Source organism: Dama dama, chromosome 22 (assembly GCF_033118175.1).
Source record: "Dama dama isolate Ldn47 chromosome 22, ASM3311817v1, whole genome shotgun sequence".
NCBI lineage: Eukaryota > Metazoa > Chordata > Mammalia > Artiodactyla > Cervidae > Dama > Dama dama.
Genome location: NC_083702.1, coordinates 22,489,673 through 22,509,712, shown reverse-complemented (window position 1 = coordinate 22,509,712; position 20,040 = coordinate 22,489,673).

The following is a 20,040-nucleotide window of genomic DNA, read 5'->3' as shown; positions in this document are numbered from 1 at the left end:
CTTGGACTTATAGAGCTACATGGACACTAGAATTATGATTCAGATTCTGATGTAGGACTCCTCTTGTCCTATCTCCAAAACATATATTTTAAATTCTGTAAATCAAGATTTGGTGGTCCAGTGGCTAAGACTCCCTATGCAGGGGGCCTGGGTTCAGTCCCTGGTCAGGGAACCAGATCCCACATGCTGCATGTAACTAAAGATTGCGCATGCCGCAGCTAAGACCCAGCACAGCCAAATAATTAAATATCAATAAATCAAGACTTTAAAAGATAATGGACACATGGATTTGTTTGAGCCCATGCTCTGGAATGCACGCACCATGCCCAGTTTTGTCTCACAGAGATTCCCCCGTAACAAACTAGACCATGGTCTTCGCTGGGGAACATCGTTCACTATCTCCCTGGCAGCAGCCGCTGGAAATGCCTGCTTGCACATTTCATGCTCACTGGTCCATTGGCTACCAAGGCACATGGCAGAAAGTATTTAATTCCCCATCCTGAGGTTTGCCTCCCACTTGCTTTCCCGTGGCAGAGACGCCTGTTGTAAACCTCTGAGTTCCAAAAAACCAGTGATATCTGGCCAAGCTGCCGTTTGTATTGGTGAAATCCGAAGGGACCTCAGACAGTTTTCCACACTTCATGCATCCATTTACCAAGCAGTGATGGAGCCCCTTCTCTCAGGCACTGTGTGAGGAACCAGAGATTCAAATGCAAGGAATGGGGACTTCCTGGAGGGCCAGAGGTTAAGACCGCACTTCCTCTGCAGGGGGCGTGGGTTCAAGCCCTGTTCGGGGAACTCAAGATCCAGCATGCTTTGTGGTGTGGCCAGAACCCCACCCCCCCAAAATAAAAAAAACACAGTGAATGAACAATTACAACCAATTGTGCCATACATGACCCTAGAGGGAGGAACAAAGCTGTGCAGAGAGACAGTTTTCTTAAAAAATTAGACTTTTTTTTGAACACAGGAAGCATGTTCATGTTGGGTCTTGAAGAGTATAGGGGAGTTCCCCTAAGAGAAAAGTGGAGAGTGGTACTCTAGGCAGAAAGAATTCGATATACAAAGGCATATGAGTTAAAAAGAAAGAAAGAAAGAAAGAAAAAGCAGGGCAACTCTGAGAATAGTGAGAAATTCAATATCACTAGAGCAATGCGTGTTCTTGTTTAGTTGCTAAGCCGTGTCCAACTCTTTTGCAACCTCATGGACTGTAGCCCGCCAGGCTCCTCTGTCCATGGGATTTCCCAGGCAAGAATACTGGAGTGGGTTGCCATGCCCTCCTCCAGGGGATCTTCCCTACCCAGGGATCGAACCTGAGTCCCCTGCATCTCCTGAATTGGCAGGCAGATTCTTTACCACCGAGCCACCTGGAAAGCCCCAGAGCAATGAGTATGTGGGAATAAAATTGTACATAAGACTAGCAAGCTAGTTTTGGGGGAAGCGTTTTTGTAAGCCTTGCTTGAAAGTTTAGATTTTGTGCTATGAGCACACAGAAAAAAATCATTTCCAAGCATGACATGTTTATCTACCAGGCGTAGAAGAAAAAGACTAGAGATGAGAGACAGAAAAGCCAGCTTCAAGACTCTTTCTAGAGTTGTGATTCTCAACCAGGGGAGATTTTTGCCCCCCACCCCATCCCAGGGGACATTTGGCAGTATCTGGAGACACGTTTTATCGTGGGTAGAGGCCAATGGTACAGCTCACATTTTACAAGGTACAGGGCAATAAAGAGCCCCAATAAGGAATTTTCCATTTTACACATGGAAGTGTATATACCAGCGAAGGCAATGGCAACCCACTCCAGTACTCTTGCCTGGAAAACCCCATGGACAGAGGGGTCTGGTAGGCTGCAGTCCATGGGGTCGCTAGGAGTTGGACATGACTGAGTGGCTTCGCTTTCACTTTTCACTTTCATGCATTGGAGAAGGAAATGGCAACCCACTCCAGTATTCTTGCCTGGAGAATCCCAGGGACGGGGGAGCCTGTTGGGCTGCTGTCTATGGGGTCGCACAGAGTCGGACACGACTGAAGCGACTTAGCAGCATCAACAGTCTGCTGCTACCTACATCAATCCCAATCTCCAAATTCATCCTACCCCTCCTCACCGCTCCTCATGTCTACCTGTCTGTTCTCTTGTGTCTGTGACTCTGTTCCTGCCCTGCAAATAGGTTCATCTGTACTATTTTTCTAGATTTCACATATACACATTAATAATAGGTAGCTAGTGGGAAGCCGCTGTATACCATATGGAACTCAGCTTGGTGCTCTGTGATAACCTAGATGGGTGGGATGGGGGAGGTGGGAGGGAGGTCCAAGAGGGAGGGGATACATGTATACTGATAGCTGAGTTACTTCATTGTACAGCAGAAACTGGCACAATATTGTAAAGCAACTACAACCCAATTAAAAAAGAATTCCAGTGAACCAGTAAAGTTGCTCAGTCATGTCCAGCTCTTTGCAACCTGTAGCCTACCAGGCTCCTCCATCCATGGCATTTTCCAGGCAAGAGTACTGGAGTGGATTGCCATTTCCTTCTTCAGGGGATCTTCCTGACCCATGGATCAAACCCAGGTCTCCCACATTGCAGGCAGACACTTGACCGTCTGAGCCACCAGGGAAGCCCAATTATCTAGCCCCAAATGATGACAGCGCCAAAGCTAAGAAAGCCTGATCTAGAGTTTAGTAAACAGTTTCTGCTTTTGGTGGCTTAGTGTCCATCCCCTATTCTTCTTTGGAAAAGGAACTCGATTTTCCATTCAAATGTTCTCCTTTCTCCATAAAACCACATATACTGCAAGGGAGGCTGGTGTCCATGTTCCAGTCTGCAGGAAGAGCAGAGAGAGTTCCCTGCCAGCAGTTTTTTTTTGTTCTTAAGGAGATGATGTAGAACTTGTACATATCATTTTCTCTTCTGAACTCAGTCACAGGTGAAAGAGAAGCTGGGAAATGGCCATGCCCTCAGCTAAAACTGGAGCAAGTGATGGTTCTGTTAAGTGGAAAAAGGGAAGTGTGGCAACTGAGTCACACCTAGATTGATTTGATGGTTGGTCCAGGGCCATGACTTAACATAGGCCCATGCAGTATAAAAATATATGAAAAAGACATTTTCTGGGAGCTTCTGGGAAAGAAGCTAGGAAAATTCAAATCAACCTAAAAATAACTTAGAGTGTGCTGATATTTTTCCTTAACCTTATTAGAGCTCTTCTTCCTAACTGCATTTTTTATTTCCCTCTGTTTCTACACTGTCCTATTTCTATCACATTCTCCCTGTCATTATGGATTGGTACTAGGCATTTTCTGTCTCCTTTTTCTCTAGCCCCGTAACTAGTCACTCATGAATTCAAAGTTCTGTTTTCTAACATCTCTCCCCTCTCTTTTAAAAACAACTCTAACATATATTTCACAGGCTATACAATACACCCATTTGAAGTGGATAATTCTATGGTTTTTCATGTATTCATAAACATGTGCAACCATCACCATAGTCAGTTTTTAAACATTTTTATCATCACTGGATTAAACCCATGCCCTTTGACTGTCACTTCCATATATCCCCGGCACCCTCAGCCTTGTGCTGTGTGTTAAGTCGCTCAGTCGTGTCCGACTCTTTGTGACCCCATGGACTGTAGCCCACCAGGCTCCTCTGTCCATGGGATTCTCCAGGCAAGAATACCAGAGTGGGTTGCCATTTCCTTCTCCAGGGGATCTTCCTGACCTAGGGATAGAACCCGCGTCTGTTACATCTCCTGCCATTGGCCGGCAGATTCTTTACCACTAGCGCCACCTGGGTCTCCTCAGCTGCTAATTTGCTTCCAGTCTCTGTAGATCTCCCTGCTCCGGAAATTTCATGTGGATGGAATCATATGTTGCACAGTTTTTGTGACTGGCTTCTTCCACTTAGTATGTTTTCAAGATTTATTCATCTTGTAGCAAGTATCAATACTTTATTCCTTTTTATGGTTGAATAATACGACTGAGCGACTGAACTGAACTGAACTGAATATTCATTTATGGACAGACCATGAATTTGAGCAAACTCTGGGAGACAGTGAGTGAGGGGAGCCTGGTGTGCTGCAATCCGTGGGGTCACAAAGAATCAGATGCAGCTTAGCGACTGATCAACGACAGCAACTAACAGACAGACCACGTTTTCTTTAACCATTTGCCAGCTGATGAACATTTGGGTTGTTTCCATCTTTTGTCTGTAATGAATAAAGTGACTATAAAAATTTGACCTTGGCCTTGAACTTGAGCAGGCCAAACCCGTTGCCCCCTCAGTGTTTGCACTTGCTGTTCTCTCAGCCTGCAGCATGCCTGCCCTGGGTGTTTGCCTGCTTCTCCTTCCCTTCATTTGCATCTCCCCTCCAATGCCACCTCCCAGAGGGGCCTTTTGTAATCATTCTATCTACATTTTAAGTGTTACCCACCATCCTTCTCTGTCTTATTTCTCTGTTTGTTTTTTCTCTGCCCTTCCTGGAAGTTATCATATTTGCCATATTTGCTTTGGATCTTTCTAAAATAAAGAATATAGACGAAGGTCCTTTCGTCCATCTTCCCCCAGTATCATTCCCTTTTCCTCCTCTACCAAAGGAAACCAACTCTGGTCTCTCTGACTTCACATATTCTTCTACTCATTTCTTCTACTCATTGTTTTTGTACTTCTATTACTTATTGTTGTTGGTTAGTCACTAAGTTGTGTCCGACTCTTTTGTGACCCCATTGACCGTAGCCCCTCCAGTCTCCTCTGTCCATGGGATTTCCCGGGCAAGAATTTTGGAGTTGCCATTTCCTTCTTCTTTTTTTTTTTTTCCATCTTTTTTTCTTTCTTTTTTTTTTTTTTTTCATTTATTTTTATTAGTTGGAGGCTAATTACTTTACAATATTGTAGTGGTTTTTGTCATACATTGACATGAATCAGCCATGGATTTACATGTATTCCCTATCCCGATCCCCCCATTTCCTTCTTCAGGGGATCTTCCCGACCCAGGGATCGAAACTGAGCTTTCTGCATTGCAGGTGGATTCTTTACCACTGAGCTACCAGGGAAAACCTATTACATATATGTAGGTGTAAACATCTGCCTTCTTTACTTAAGTATTTGTATACAGTTATTTATCATAGTGCATGTATCTCTCTATAATACATATACATGAGCTTGTACATACATATTTACGTGTATATATGTATATATAGTCCATTCATTTTAATGGCTTCATGATATTTCAGCCAATGAAAATATCTCAGTTTATCTGGCCATTTATTAATGAACATTCAGGTTTCCTCTCTGTATATTGTGAACAATTCTTCAAGACAATATCTGTGCATGTCCTTTTGTACACATGTTGGAAGACTTTCTATAGGGTGTAAACCTGGGTCATGTGGGCATTGTGGGTCGCATGGTATTTCCATTTGCCCCTCAGAGCCACTCTCTCCTCCACGTGCGCTGACCTCTATGGATTGCATCAGTGAATTCCCTTTCCTTTCCGGCTTCCTGTTGGCCATTTGGCTAGTGGGCAATATCATCAGGAAAGCAGGGTGGGTGAAGAGCAAAGTGAGATCTGAGCATTTATCCTCCTGGCTTCCCTCCTGCTGGATGTCTGTAAATGGACAGCATTCTCCTCCCTGCGGCTCCCCAAGGCCGCTGCCTCTTGGGGCCTGGATCTGGTGATACTCCTTTCTTTGTCCCTGCAGGCCTAAGGGCAGCAATGAAGTTCCCCAAACTCCCCACTGTTAGTACCTTACTATTGCTTTTTAAAGTTTCCATTAACCCTATTCCTGTGTCTGTAAATAATCTTTTTTTTTTTTTTGGCTGAGTGCAGCATGCAGGATCTTAGTTCCCTGACTAGGGATCGAACCCATGTCCCCTGCAGTGGAAGCACAAAGTGACCACTGGACCACCAGAGAAGTCCCTGTAAAGAGTCCTTTCTTTAAACTCTCCGCAAAGACCCAGGCTGAGGGCACATTTTTTGTGCCAAGACGCTGACCAGTACCTATGAGACGTGCATTTTCCTCTTAACTACATGCTGATCAATCACACTAACCTTCCAATCTTGATTTCTTCCAGGGATCTGGTTGATGAAATCTTAGATATTTTCCATTTCCCCCTCTATTTCCTATGAAAGAATCTCACCTACTTCATGAACTCATGAAGGAGCTAATGCCTATGATTTCTAAGCACTGACTGTCCTCATCCCTCAGTTGGCACACTGCTTCTCAAAATGTCTTATATGATTGTTTTCCACTGTGAATTATTAATTGGTTTTTCCTACGCATATGTCAAATGTCTTCAACTACACTATACTTCTCTTAAATGTAATTGACTTCAAACTCTGTTTTTTTTTTGTATTCATCTATATTACCTAAGTTCTGTGTACAAAGAGGTGCTCAGTTAGGATTTTAATGAATCAATAAATGAATTGACTGCACGAATATCACTAATCAAGAATTGGTGGGCTTCCCTGGTGGCTTGGTGGTAAAGAATCTGCCTTCCGATGCAGGAGGCATGAGTTCGATCCCTGATCTGGGAAGATACCACATTCCATGGAGCAAGTAAGCCCGTGCACCACGACTATTGAGCCTGTGTTCTAGAACCTGGTAGCCACAACTCCTGAAGCCGGAGAACCCTGAAGCCCATGCTCCACAACAAGAGAAGCCACTGCAATGAGAAGCCCGTGGACTGCAACTAGAGAGTAGCCTCCACTCTTCATAACCAGGGAAAGGCCTTTGCAGCAACAAAGACCCAGCACAACCAAAAATAAATATATAAATAAAAGTATTTTATTTTAATGTTAAAAAAAATTGGCAGTAACATTCAATCTGGTGATTTGAAGTCCTTTCTGCAGTTCTAGAAGGATGTAATTTTCATTTTTCCTGCTTGTCTAATTTATTCTTATGTTAAATGTATCCTGTTCAATGGCCTGTGTGTCTTGGTTCTGAGAAATATACATTTCAGAGAAAATATACATAATGCCTATAAGTTTACTGTAGATATAAAACTGCCATTAAAATTTAAATATTCATATTTTCATTAAAGAAAAATTTCTTAGCAGTGAAAACGATGGTGGCACCCAGCTAGATTAATTAATAGGGATCAAGGGCTTCCATTCTCCACCCACTCCAGTGTGAAAATCTGAGGTTCCTTTATCAACTTTGAAGTATCTGCTACCATCTGCAGACATCCTAAGGGAAATTGGCACAAAATAAATAGATTCATGCTATTTTTAACTCCAGTGGGGAGAAGAAAAAGGCACGGAGAAATTAGGTTTCTCTATGTGAAAACAGGAAGAGAAAGGTTTCTCAGAAGTCTGCCTAAGCAATGAGAAAAAAAATTAGTCCTTAACCTCATTCATGGTCACCCCAAATACAATGATACAATCGTCTGTGTCTGACTAACATATACCCAGGACTGAAATATCCTGGATCTTATGGCCTTCAAAATTCTTTTTTCTTTTCCTTTCCTTTGATTTGGGGCTTTAAGCTTTTTTTTTTTTTTTAATGAATTCCCTGAGGAGCACTTCAACTGCATTTGTAAACAAATACTCAGATTTCCTAAGAGATCAGTATGCATTGTGTGGCAAGTAACAGAATGCTTGAGAATAACACCTTAGATCCTTGCCACTCAAAAGTGTGGTCCTTGAGGCATCACTTGGCCATTTAATGGAACTGCAGAAGCTAGGCTCCACCCCAGTCCTACTAAATCAGAAAGTGCATTTTACCAAGACCCCAGATGACTCATATGCACATTAAAGTTTGAGAAGCACTTGCTCAGACCAAAGAGGGGTTTATTATTTCTCATAGCAGACATCTGGAGATAGATAATTCTGGGGTTTGTGAATTCACTTGCAAAATGATGTTGCTGATAACCCACACGCTTTCCAACTTTCTGCTTTCACATCTTCCATGTGTTCTCTGTTGCCCTCCGATGTAACCCTTCATTCATTGTAGCAGAATGGGTGCTGCAGCTCCATCACGACTCCTTGAAAAGTAATCTCTCCTTGTGCTTTTTTTTTTTAAAAGAAAAAATATATTTCCCAGGAGTTCCGCACCATGCTTCTCCTTTGTCTCATTGGCCAGAGCAGAATGATCAAGTAATCACTGGTAGTGGGCAAAGCCATTAATGTGGTGGCTTAGCTCAATCATGGTTTATCCCCTGGAGATAGGGGAACTTTTCTCATCTCGATACCTGAACCCAATTGGGGTTCTCTTATCAAGGAGCATTCATCTGTGTCAGGTAAGCATCTTGTTCTTGTTGTTTTGTCACAAGTTGTCTCCAACTCTTTTGAGACCCCGTGAACCATAACATCGCCAGGGTCCTCTGTCCATGGGATCCCCAGGTGGGAATACTAGAGTGGGTTGCCACCCCCTCCTTCAGATGAACTTCCAGACCCAGGCATCGAACCCACATCTCTTGCATTGGCAGGTGGATACTTTACCACTGAGCCACCTGGGAAGCCTCTGGTAAGTACTAACCAATTATATTTCAGGGAAGCAAGTAGTATTAGTAGGCAGAAGTAACATGAGTTAATGAAGGGATGGAGGCATATGGGGAAAGTTCTAAACATGGAGCTTTTTCTTATAAATATTGAGGAGTGGGCGATAAAATCAAATCTGTATCATGTAACACATTTGAAAAACAACAACTGAATCTGGTGATCATAAGGTTACAAATAATCCTGATGATCAGTAAAGTGTGGGATGTGAGCAGGAGAAAGATTATAGGACATTAAAGAGAGAATGAAGGGTGAGGAAATAAAAATAGCTGCTGTAAACAATTTTAAAAGTTTGCAAAAGAGAGTTCCTTGTGGCCAAGTGGTTAGGATTCTGGACTTTCACTGCTATGGTCCAAGTTCAATCCTTGGGTGGGGAGCTGGGATCCTGCAAGCCATGTGGCATGGCCAAAAAAAAAAAAAGTTTGCAAGGAAAGGAGAGAGGAACAGAGTGACAGTCAAAAAGTAACTGTCCATCCCTTCTATCGAGGGAAGGTGCTCTTGTCTGTCCCCTGCCCCCTCAACCCCCATAGCAGAGATCTGATACTGTGGAGAGGAGAATGAGTCAGTGAAAATGATGGAGATTGTTAGCAAAGACAGAGGTTTAGTCTTGGCTCACAGGAGACCTTGCTTGCCTCTGTGAAAGGACAGGCCTGTTGAGAAAAGAGACGTGGAGTGGATGCTAGGGTGGTGGTCCTCAAGGTGCTGTCCTCGGATTTGCAGCACCTCCTGGGAACTTAGAAGGGCAAATTCACTGGCCACACCTCAGACCTACCCACTCAGAATCTTCAGGGATGGGCTCAGCCATCTCTGTGTTAACACACTCCACAGGTGACTCTGATGCACGCTTGGAGTTTGAGAACCACCGTGCCAGGGAATTGTTTATACAGTATCTGCCTTCTGCGTGCCTCTGCAACTGAACTATTTGAGATCTTCCTGTCGGGAAATGTTTCCCCCTTTATTCTTCACTGCTCACTCCAGCCAGGTATACCTGTGGGCCCAGGTAGACACACTCTGAGGTTCTTCTGCCCCTGAGGAGGGTGTGCAGAACTCCGGATAGACTAGGGAGTCTTCCATGTAGCATCTTTGTTTCTGTTCCAGCTGGGCTGGTTACCCATGTTTCCTTTATTCTTACTCAGGCCCTTCTTGGGTTTAGAGAGAAAAGCTCACTGATTGTGTTATGTGCATCTCGGTTCCATGAATGAGTCTCCATTGCTAAACCATGAAAGTCTGTACTCCTGAGAATGGAAGGTCAAGACTCCTGAGACTTTGCCTCTGCCCACTTCTTGACTATTTGCCAAGTCAGATCACACCCCACTTATAGCCTTTTAATGTCCCTTGTGCCTATGGGACAAAGGTCACACTCTTTTTTTCTTTTTGGCCCCACCACACTACATGTGGGATCTTAGTTCCCTGAGCAGGGATTGAACCTGCACCCCCTGCAGTGGAAGCACAGATCCTGAGGGGAACCTCTTCTGTTTGGCAAGAAGTATGTGGAAGGAACTGACAAAATTTCTTACAGAGTCCTAGTACCATTTGATCTGCTCGTAGACCTTTATAACCTGCCTACCGTAAGCCAGGAACTCTATTAGGTATAGGGATAAAAAGATGCTTTATAGAGGAGTAAAATATATTCTGGAAGAGATGACCAACGACACAGGTAGTTTAAATACAGTAATTTTTTATTTTTATTTTTTGGCAGCACCAGATCCTGCAACCTGCAGGATCTTTAGTTGTAGCATACAAACACTTGGTTGCAGTATGTGGGATCTAGTTCCCTGACCAGGGATTGAACCCAGGCCTCCTGCATTGGGAGCGAGGAGTCTTAGCCTCTAGACCACCAGGGAAGTCCCTAAATACAGTAAAGGTAAATGCTATGACAAAAGTCTGGGTGGGGTGATGTAGAAGAACAAACAAAGATGTTTAAGTCAAGGAAGGTTTCCTAGAAAAACTGGTTTAGTTCAATTCAGTCTCTCAGTCGTGTCTGACTCTTTGTGACCCCGTGGACCACAGCACACCAGGTTTCCCTGTCCATCACCAACTCCTGGAGCTTGCTCAGGCTCATGTCCATCAGGTTGGTGATGCCATCCAACCGTCTCATTCTCTGTCATCCCTTCTCTTCCTGCCTTCAGTCTTTCCCAGCATCAAGGTCTTTTCCAATGAATTAGTTCTTCTCATCAGGTGGCCAAAGTATTGGAGCTTCAACTTCAGCATGAGTCCTTCCAATGAGTATTCAGGACTGATTTCCTTTAGGGTGGACTGGTTTGATCTTCTTGCAGTCCAAGGGACTCTCAAGAGTCTTCTCCAACATCACAGTTAAAAAGCATCAATTTTGAAACTTGTACCTATACTTTAGAACATAATCTTGAAGGAAAAGTAGGAAGTAGCTTAGAAAAAACAAAAGGTAGAGGTATGTGTTTCTGACTAAAGGATAGCATTGTCGAAGATAGGGGGTGAAAACAAGACAGCAGAGACAGGACACAGAGATTCTCTGAAGCTGGAGTGGGGAGTGGCAGATCAGGGAGCTGATGACGGAGCTGGTGGGTGACTGGCCATCTGGCTTTCCCCAGAACTCAGTTTCAGCACAGAAAGTCCCTGCTGCCTCACTTCTGGGCAAACCAGGGTGGGTGTTCACAGTAGGATGGAGCCAGAAAGCAGAAGATCCCGAAAAGGAATTCACACTTGATCCATCAGGATGGAACAGTCACTGGAGGCAAGAGGATATGCTTGGGAACATCTTCTGGGGGCTCGGACAGTAAAGAATCTGCCTGCAAGGCAGGAGACCTGGGTTCGACCCTGGGTCGGGAAGATCCCCTGGAGGAGGGAATGGCTACCCACTCCAGTATTCTTGCCTGGAGAATCCCATGGACAGAGGAGCCTGGCGGGCTATAGTCTGTGGGGTCACAAAGAGTCTGACATGACTGAGTGACTGTCACTTTATAGGTCTGCATTTACAAGAACGGGGCCCAAGTGGGCTAACCCTCCGCAGGGAAGGGCAAGTAAACTCAAGATTCCTGGCTTTGGCTGTCCCACACAAATGGGAAAATCAACACACACGTAAAGAGACATTGTTAAAGACAAGGGAGAAAAGGCAGGAAGCCAGGGAGGGAGCATAAGACTTGAATTCTGGAGTTGGGAGTTCATTGTTTCCACTTACTCAGACCAGCTCTGTGAGCTTCCAGTTTCTACATCTATGAAATGGGATAATACCTACCTCCTTGTTTTGTTTTGATGATCAAACAAAAGAGTGTGTATGAAAAGGTTTGGTAAGCTATAAAGCACTATACGAGTATTACTAATAGGACTGCTATCATACTCACAATGTGTCCAACCACATCAACCCTGAGAGTGTGATTTTGGTTGTAATTGCATCGCCTTGCTTCCTGCTATTCCCCAGCACTGAGTCATCATCAACAGGTCTTGTAAGTCAGCTGGCTTCAGAGGGGTTGAGAGTTGATGGGGAGAATTGCTGAAGAAGTAGTTCAGATTCTTTCTGTTCTTCCTCCAACAATAAACATTCAAACCTGGTAAAGTTCAATTAAAAAGGACAAGAATGGCATTCAAAAAGATACGTGCACCCCAATGTTCATAGCAGCACTATTTATAATAGCCAAGATACGGAAGCAACCCAAGCAATCCATCAACACTTGAATGGATAAAGATATGGTATATAGACTGGATGAAGATCTGTGACAATCTAGAAGGGGCGGGTGGTGGGAGGGAGGCTTGCGAAGGAGGGGACATGGGTGTACCTATGGATGATTCTTCTTGATATATGACAGAAAACCACAAAATTCTGTAAAGCAATTATCCTTCAATTTAAAAAAAAGATGAGATATATATAGACAGTGAATTACTACTCAGCCATTTAAGAGAATGAAATTTTGCCATTTGCAGCAACATAAGACTTGGAGGGCGTTATGCTAAGTGAAAGCTCAGAGAAAGACAAATACTGTATATATCACATATATGTGGGATATAAAAAATAGAACAGACTGGTGAATGTGACAAAAAGGAAGCAGACTCCCAGAGACAGAGAACAAACTAGTGATTAGCAATGTGGGGAGGGAGAAGGGGAGGTGCAGCATAGGGGTAGGGAAATTAGAGGTGGAAACTTAGGTATGAAATAAACTACAAGGATATCTTGTACAACTCAGGAAATACAGCCAAAATTTTATAATAACCATAAATAGAATGTAACCTTTAAAAATTGTGAATCACGATATTGTACACCTGTAACTTGTATAATTTTGTACAGCAACTATGCATGCTAAGTCACTTCAGTCGTGTCTGACTCTTTGTGACTCTGTGGACTATAGCCCACTAACGTTTCTCTGTCCATGGGATGCTCCAGGCAAGAATACTGGAGTGGGTTGCCATGCCTTCCTCCAGGGAATCTTCCCGACCTAAAGGGATTGAACCCATGTCTCTTTATGTCTCCTGCATTGGCCAACAGGTTCTTTACCACTAGTGCCACCTGGAAAACCCACAGCAACTATACTTCAATTAAAAAAAAAGAAAGAGCAAGAGTGGGGTGTGGGGAGAGAAAGGAATGGAAGAGATTTGTTCTAGATCTCCAAATACCATTCTAAGGGTTGATAGCAAATTGACGTCAAGTCAGATCACACCCTGCTTATGGCCTTTTAAATATTCCCTTGTGCCTATGGGACAAAGTTCACTTTTTTTTTTTTTTGCCGCACCGTGCAGCATGTGGAATATCAGTTCCCCAAGCATGGATCCAACCCATGCCCCCTGCAGTGGAAGCACGGGGTCTTAACTGCTGGACCATGAGGGAAGTCCCTCATTTCTTGATCTGGCCCCTATTTACCTCTCCAGGTTCTCTTTAGTCCTTCCTCCATGTACTACATTCCAACCACAAGCAACTGCTAAACACAGTGAAATCCCTCCTGGTTTCTTCTGGCTTGTGCTGTCCTTGTGCTGTCTCTCTCCCTGACTTTCCTCCTTGACTTCCAATATGGGTTCACATGCTGCTTCCAGCGTGAAGTCCTCCTTGGTTTCCCCAGGCAAAGTCAAGCATCAGTGACCCTGTATGACCTTGGGTGCTCTGCTAGTACAGGGGAGGGTAGATGAGAGCATTGCGCTTTCTGTCACTCTGGCTTTTACACCCTGATGAACCATTTGTGGCAAGGCACAAGAGATACCCTGGAGTGGGTTGTGAAATCTATATATAGATTATATATAGCTATAAAGATGTGGCTATATAGCCACACAAAGAATTGGCTATATAGATTCTGGAGCCAAATGACCTGGTGGCAGGACCTCGAACCAAACTCTTGGTCTCTCAGTATGCACATATGTAAAATGGGGATGACAGTATCAGTAATCATATCATAGGGCAGTCATGGGGATAAAGTGAATTCATGCATTAAAAAAACACAGAGGAAAAAAACACACAGAGAACAGCACCTGCCACATACTTGTTAGCTCTTGCTATTAATCTCACACTCTCTTCCTTGTGAAATGGGGATAAAACTCACTGGAGAGAGTGGATATGGGAATTACCCAGGATAAGCAGAAGTGCTTGGCTTAGAGAAGATGCTCGATAAATCTGTTACTTGCCCTTTTGGATCTTGCCATTTGTATTATAATGCTTTATTTCAACCACTAAAATCTCTTAGCTTCTCCAGGAAAGAGAAAGCTTCATCCATTGTGTTCTTAGCATCTGATGCACACTAGATGCTCAAGAAATGTTTGGCCAATGAATTGATAAAAATATATGGGAAAACTCAAAAGAGTTTTAATGGCCTCTTAGTTATATCCAGAAAGGTCACAAAATAGTCATTTAATCCCTAAAAATCTGTGTCTTTATGAAGCTGTGTGCAAGTCATAGTTTGAATATGTATTTTTTTGTTTTTTAAATTTTTACAATATAGTATTGGTTTTTGACAAATGACAACATGCATCAGCCATAGTTATACATAGGTCCCCTCTCTCTGGGGCCTCCCTCCCCTCTCCCATCCCACTCCTCCAGGTCATCACAGAGCACCAGACTGAGCTCTGTGTATGATACAGCAACGTCTCACCAGTTATCCATTTCACACGAGATAGTGTATGTATGTTGATGTTACTTTCTCCATTTGTCCCATGCTCTCCCTCCCCCACTGTCCCTTCTCTATATCTGGGTCTCCGTTCCTTCCCTGCAAATAGGTTCATCAATACCATTTTTCTAGACTCCATATATACATGTTAATATATGATATTTGTTTTTCTCTTTCTGACTTACTTCACTCTGTATAACAGGCTCTAGGTTCATCCACTTCATTAGAACTGACTCTAATTCATTCCTTTTTATGGCTGAGTAATATTCCACTGTATATATGCACTACATCGTCTTTATCCATTCATCTGTCAATGGACATGTAGGTTTCTTCCGCGTTCTGGCTATTATAAGTGGTGCTGCAATGAACGTTGGGGTACATGTGTCTTCTAGAATTGTGGTTTTTCTTGGGTATATGCCCAGTAGTGGGGTTGCTGGGTCATATGGTAGATTTTGCATATGAGTTTTAAATTGTTTTGTGTTTGTGTTTCTTGATATCTTGTCCCTCCTTTGTCTTCTCTGTATTCATTTTGGGTAGTGTTTCTCAAGCCAGCAGTAACAATTCTTTGTTGTGGAGACTGTCCTGTGACCGTAGATATTTAGCAACATCCCTGGCTTCTACCCACGAAATTCCGGTAGCATCTGCCACCCTTGGTTTTGACAACCTACAATGTCTCTAGGCAGTGCTGAAAGCTTGGAGGGGGAGTGGAACCTATTTCCTTTCCCTGCCATTGAGAACGACTGATCTTGGGAAACATTTTCAGATATAGCAAATTTTGGTAGCCTGATTTTTCTCTCTTTATCTCCAAGGCAAAAAGCTGGTTGATATGCCTCCAAAGGGGATAGAGTCTAACAATGGTGAAGGAGAATTTGTCCTTCCCTGAAGACAGAATTCTTCCCTCTTCTCACTCTCTGAAATGGCACAAAGGTGGAAAGGAGGTTGGGAGCCTGTTTTATTTACCCAGATATATGCCCCTCCAAAATAGCAAGTGCATATTTCTTTCACTTCAGTTTGTGGGAAAACTGCAAGAATGCAGTGTTTTACAATTCAGATTAAAGCAAAAAACACATCAGGCTGTCTGATTTTTCTGGAAACCAGAAGAAGGAGAGGGGCTTCATTCTGAAATAGTTGCAGAAAACACTTTTCAGCATCAGAAAAACTTTTTTACTGCATGAAAGAAAAACGCTTATGTTGAAAAAGAACATGAATGCTAAAAACACATTGTTCCTATAAATCCTTGACTCTGAGACACAGTTCATAATGCTGCATAACTAATAGTGCCATTTTAAAGCTATTTAAGCCGGGAAATTTGTTATCAGGTGATTCATACGTGTGGGGAAATCCAGTTCACCTGTGCCAGAGATGAAAGCAAGCGATTAGGTATTTAAATGTTGAGATTCCATTCAGTCTCGTAAATGAACTGCAGTAATCTAGGATGAGGAGAAAAGAAAGAGGGTAGTTATTCATCACGTTAAAAAATGTTCAAGGGCTCTTTGGATTTAAATAATGAAACCTTATATTTATGACACATTATATTTATAACACATTTATCTTTCAAATAGTGTAAGTACTTTTATTTCTTTTTTATTTTGAAACATCCAAAAAGTTTTAAATAAAAGTTAAGTACAATACAAAGAGGGGCTTCCCTGGTAACTCAGCTGGTAAAGAATCCACCTGCAGTGCAGAAGACCCCAGTTCGATTTCTGGGTCAGGAAGATCTCCTGGAGAAGGGATAGGTTACCCACTCTGGTGTTCCTGCCTGGAGAATCCCACGGACAGAGGAGCCTGGTGGCCTATGGTCCATGGGGTTGCAAAGAGTCAGACATGACTGAGCAATTAATACAACACAGCACAATACAAAGAACGTTTCATCCTTCACCATTTGAAAGGAAGTATGGGTCTGATGCCCCAACATCCCTGAATACTTTTTCGTGTTATTTCCTACAAATAAGGACTCTCTCCTACATAACTGCAAGGCAACCATTAAAACCAGAAAATTAACGCTGATACATGTGTGCTTGCTCAATTGAGTCCAACCCTTTGTGACCCCATGGACTGTATCCCACCAGATTCCTCTGTCCATGGGATTTCCCAGGCAAGAATACTAGAGTGGGTTGCCATTTCCTCCTCCAGGGGATTTTCCCAACCCAGGGATTGAACCAGAGTCTCCAGCATCTCCTGCATTGGTAGGTGGATTCTTTTTTTTTTTTTTTTAAGTCTTTATTGAATTTGTTACAATATTGCTTCTGTTTTATGTTTTGGTCTTTTGTCTGTGAGACATGCGGGATCTTAGCTCCCCAACCAGGGATCGAACCTGCACCCTCTGCATTGGAAGGTGAAGTCTTAGCCACTGGACTGCCAGGGAAGTCCCCGTAGGTGGATCTTTACAACTTAAAACATGACTACTGCCTAATTCTCCATGTCCACACAAGTGTCACCAAATATCTCAATAAAATCTTTTCTAGCAACAAGATCTGGTTCAGAATCACACATGGCGTTGAATTGTCATGTCTCTCGTGTCTCCCTGGAATAATTCCCTGGACTTTCGTTGACCTTCTTGACCTTGGGACTTGTGAAGAAAATGGGCTAGCTCTTTTGTAACTTGTCCCTTAGTTTGGAGCTTTACTGGTGTTTCCCAGGTATATCGTACGAGTGATGCCGCTTTCTTCCCATTATATCCTGTCGGGTGGCTCACGATTTCAATTTGTCCCACCTCTAATGATATTTCCTTTGATCCTTTGATTAAGGTGGTCTCTGCCAGGCATATTCTCTGTGAATATATTCTTTTTTTTCTTGAAACCTGTAAACATCCCATTCTTCATCAAATATTGCTGTATTCGTTTATTTATGTCTGTTCTTAAATTTTCTTATTTTATTAATGACTGATAATATTTTCTGTCCTTTAAAAAATTAAAAAAAAATTTTAGCTACACCCATGTGCCTGGAGAATCCCATGGACAGAGGAGCCTGGTGGGCTACAGTCCATGGGGTCGCAAAGAGTTGGACATGACTGAATGACTAACACACTACATAGCATGTGGGAACTTAGTTCCCCAGCTAGGGCTCAAACCCATGTTCTCTGCATTGGAAGCTTAGGGTGTTATTCACTGGACTCTCAGGGAAGTTTCCCTGTCATTTTAAATTCTGATGCTTAAATTGTTGATGCCACCAGTGGAAGTCTCTTCAAGCTGGTATCCCTGTCCTTTTGACATGTTCATTTGACATCATTCCTTAAGCCCTTCCTTGCTTTCTGTCCCAACAAGATGTTCCAGACTCACACTTTCCCTGCCTCAAATGTGAGATCAGTCATTTCTCTAGGAAGCTTTGGTTCCTTTTAAAGGAAAATTGTGATTTAGATGCCAAGATCTTGACACTAACTGTGCTCATTTCTACTAGACTCTCACTGCTCCCAGGTCTGCTGTGATGGCTATAAATACGTGTCACTCGATCTCCTGCTACGGGAAGCATACTTGACTGACCCTCCCAACTACTCCGGAAATCAAATTCTCCTCTTTCCCAGGTTTTGTTGTTGTTGCTTGCTGTGGGTCACAGTTGTTTGTTGAGTGACTTTCCTAAACTATTTTTGTAAAGCTCATTTTCTTTGTCTTGCGGGGTCTCTGAAGTCTCTGTTTCTTTATCCTGTTGGTCAACTGATGGGTTAACAGACTTTCTTAAACTCCTGGAGTCAAAATAAATAAATAAGTCCTCTCCAGGTCTTTGCAAATTGGCTGTGTGTTGCAGCCAATGCTTCAGTGCTTAGCCAGGCCATTTGTAACTTGGCTTTAGCCTTCACTCTCGCTTGTGCTAAGCCTGAAGGTCAGCCAGAGGTGAAACTGTGTGGCCTTACCAGGTCTTTCCCGAGGACACGTCCTGAGCATGCGTAGAGTGTTCCCGATTCCCCTGAATATACAGAAGCTTTTCAAACTATTATTCCCCAAGTATATCAATCCTCAGTTTTTCCTCCCAGGTTTCTACATGTCCATGGTTTGTCCCATCTTTGCATGTTTTTGAAGAATCTCCTCCAGACAACCACTTCTCTTCATTAAGAGGGTCCTGAGATAGGTGGTGCAAAGGCAAGCCCTTTGCTTCAGTCCTTCAGGGAACCTCCAAACAGGTCAAAACAGAAAAAACACAGTTCCTAGGGCACAGGGTACCCTCTGGGCTCTTCAAAACAAGGAACCCACTCGGGGAACATTGGGTGCTGATTTCTAGAATGCTAGCAAGGAGGCAAGGTGGGGCAAGGGTAAAGTGGAACGTGACAAATGCCACTCCTCTCCCACGTTTCAGGGGCCCTTTTCCTGCTTAAGCATTTGCTCAGTTGCTGTAAACCCCCAACGACCTCCTAAAGTTCTGATGAAGTTGCTTCTGACAGTTTCTGCCAGGTTTTTTCAGTGGGTCTGGAAAGAGACAGGACCCTAAGAGAATGACTCTACCATTTTCATTGACTTTGGCAGCAGTACATCTCCCTTGCGTTTGTAACTCCTTTTCCAGTCGTTAGAAATGTGGCTTCCACTGTCCTTAATGTGTTTACTTACTTGATCAATTCCTCTGTGCATGTATGCTTAAGTGACTTCAGTCATGTCCGATTCTTTGCAACCCCATGGACTATAGCCTGCCAGGCTCCTCTATCCATGGGATTCTCCAGGTGAGAATACTACAGTGGGTTGCCCTACTCTCCTCCAGGGGATCTTCCGGACCCAGGGATTCAAACTGTATCTCTTATGTCTCCTGTTTAGGCAGGCGGGATCTTTATCACCAGCACCACCTGGGAAGCACCAATTCCTCTGTGTGTACCCAGGGTTCTAACTTCACCGTTATCCCCATCCCTGTGTGAACATCCTCTTCTCTGCTCTGACTCTGGTTCCCTATGGCCGGGGTACCCTCTACTGCAGATGTCGTCTGCTTCTGCTGGGACTAAGTACTTTATTCACTGTTCATGTTTTCATTTTATTAGTTTTATTGGGGTTTATATAGCTGATCTTGAAATAAGAAAAACTACTACTAGAAACAAAGTATAATTCTTTCCAAATTCTCATGAATTCCTCTTAGGTATGCCCCCAGTGCTCTTATGGTATAGCTAGGAACAAATATGATTTCCATTGAGTGACAGGAAAATACAGGAAGAAGGCCACTCACCATGGTACCCACAAAATTTATGAGACCCAGTTGCAGCAGCACCCTCTGTGGTGTTGGGGAATTCTTGGTCAGCATTCTCGTCCATGTCTTCAGCAGTTTTCCCAGATCTTCATTACTTTCCTCAAGCCCCCACTATATTCTTTCTAACTTTACTCTGAAGAGATTAACTTTGCAAAAAAAAAAAAAAAAAAAGATTAACTTTGCTTTTTGTTTGTTAAGCAAATACAGGCAAACAAATGTCAACTTCTCTCAGTGTTCCCGTAAACCTAGTAAGAGCCACCAGGGGCAGACTGAAGTTTTGTGGTGGCTGAGCAGATACAACTGGAGAAGGGAGAACTTTTAAAAAACACGGATGCAAA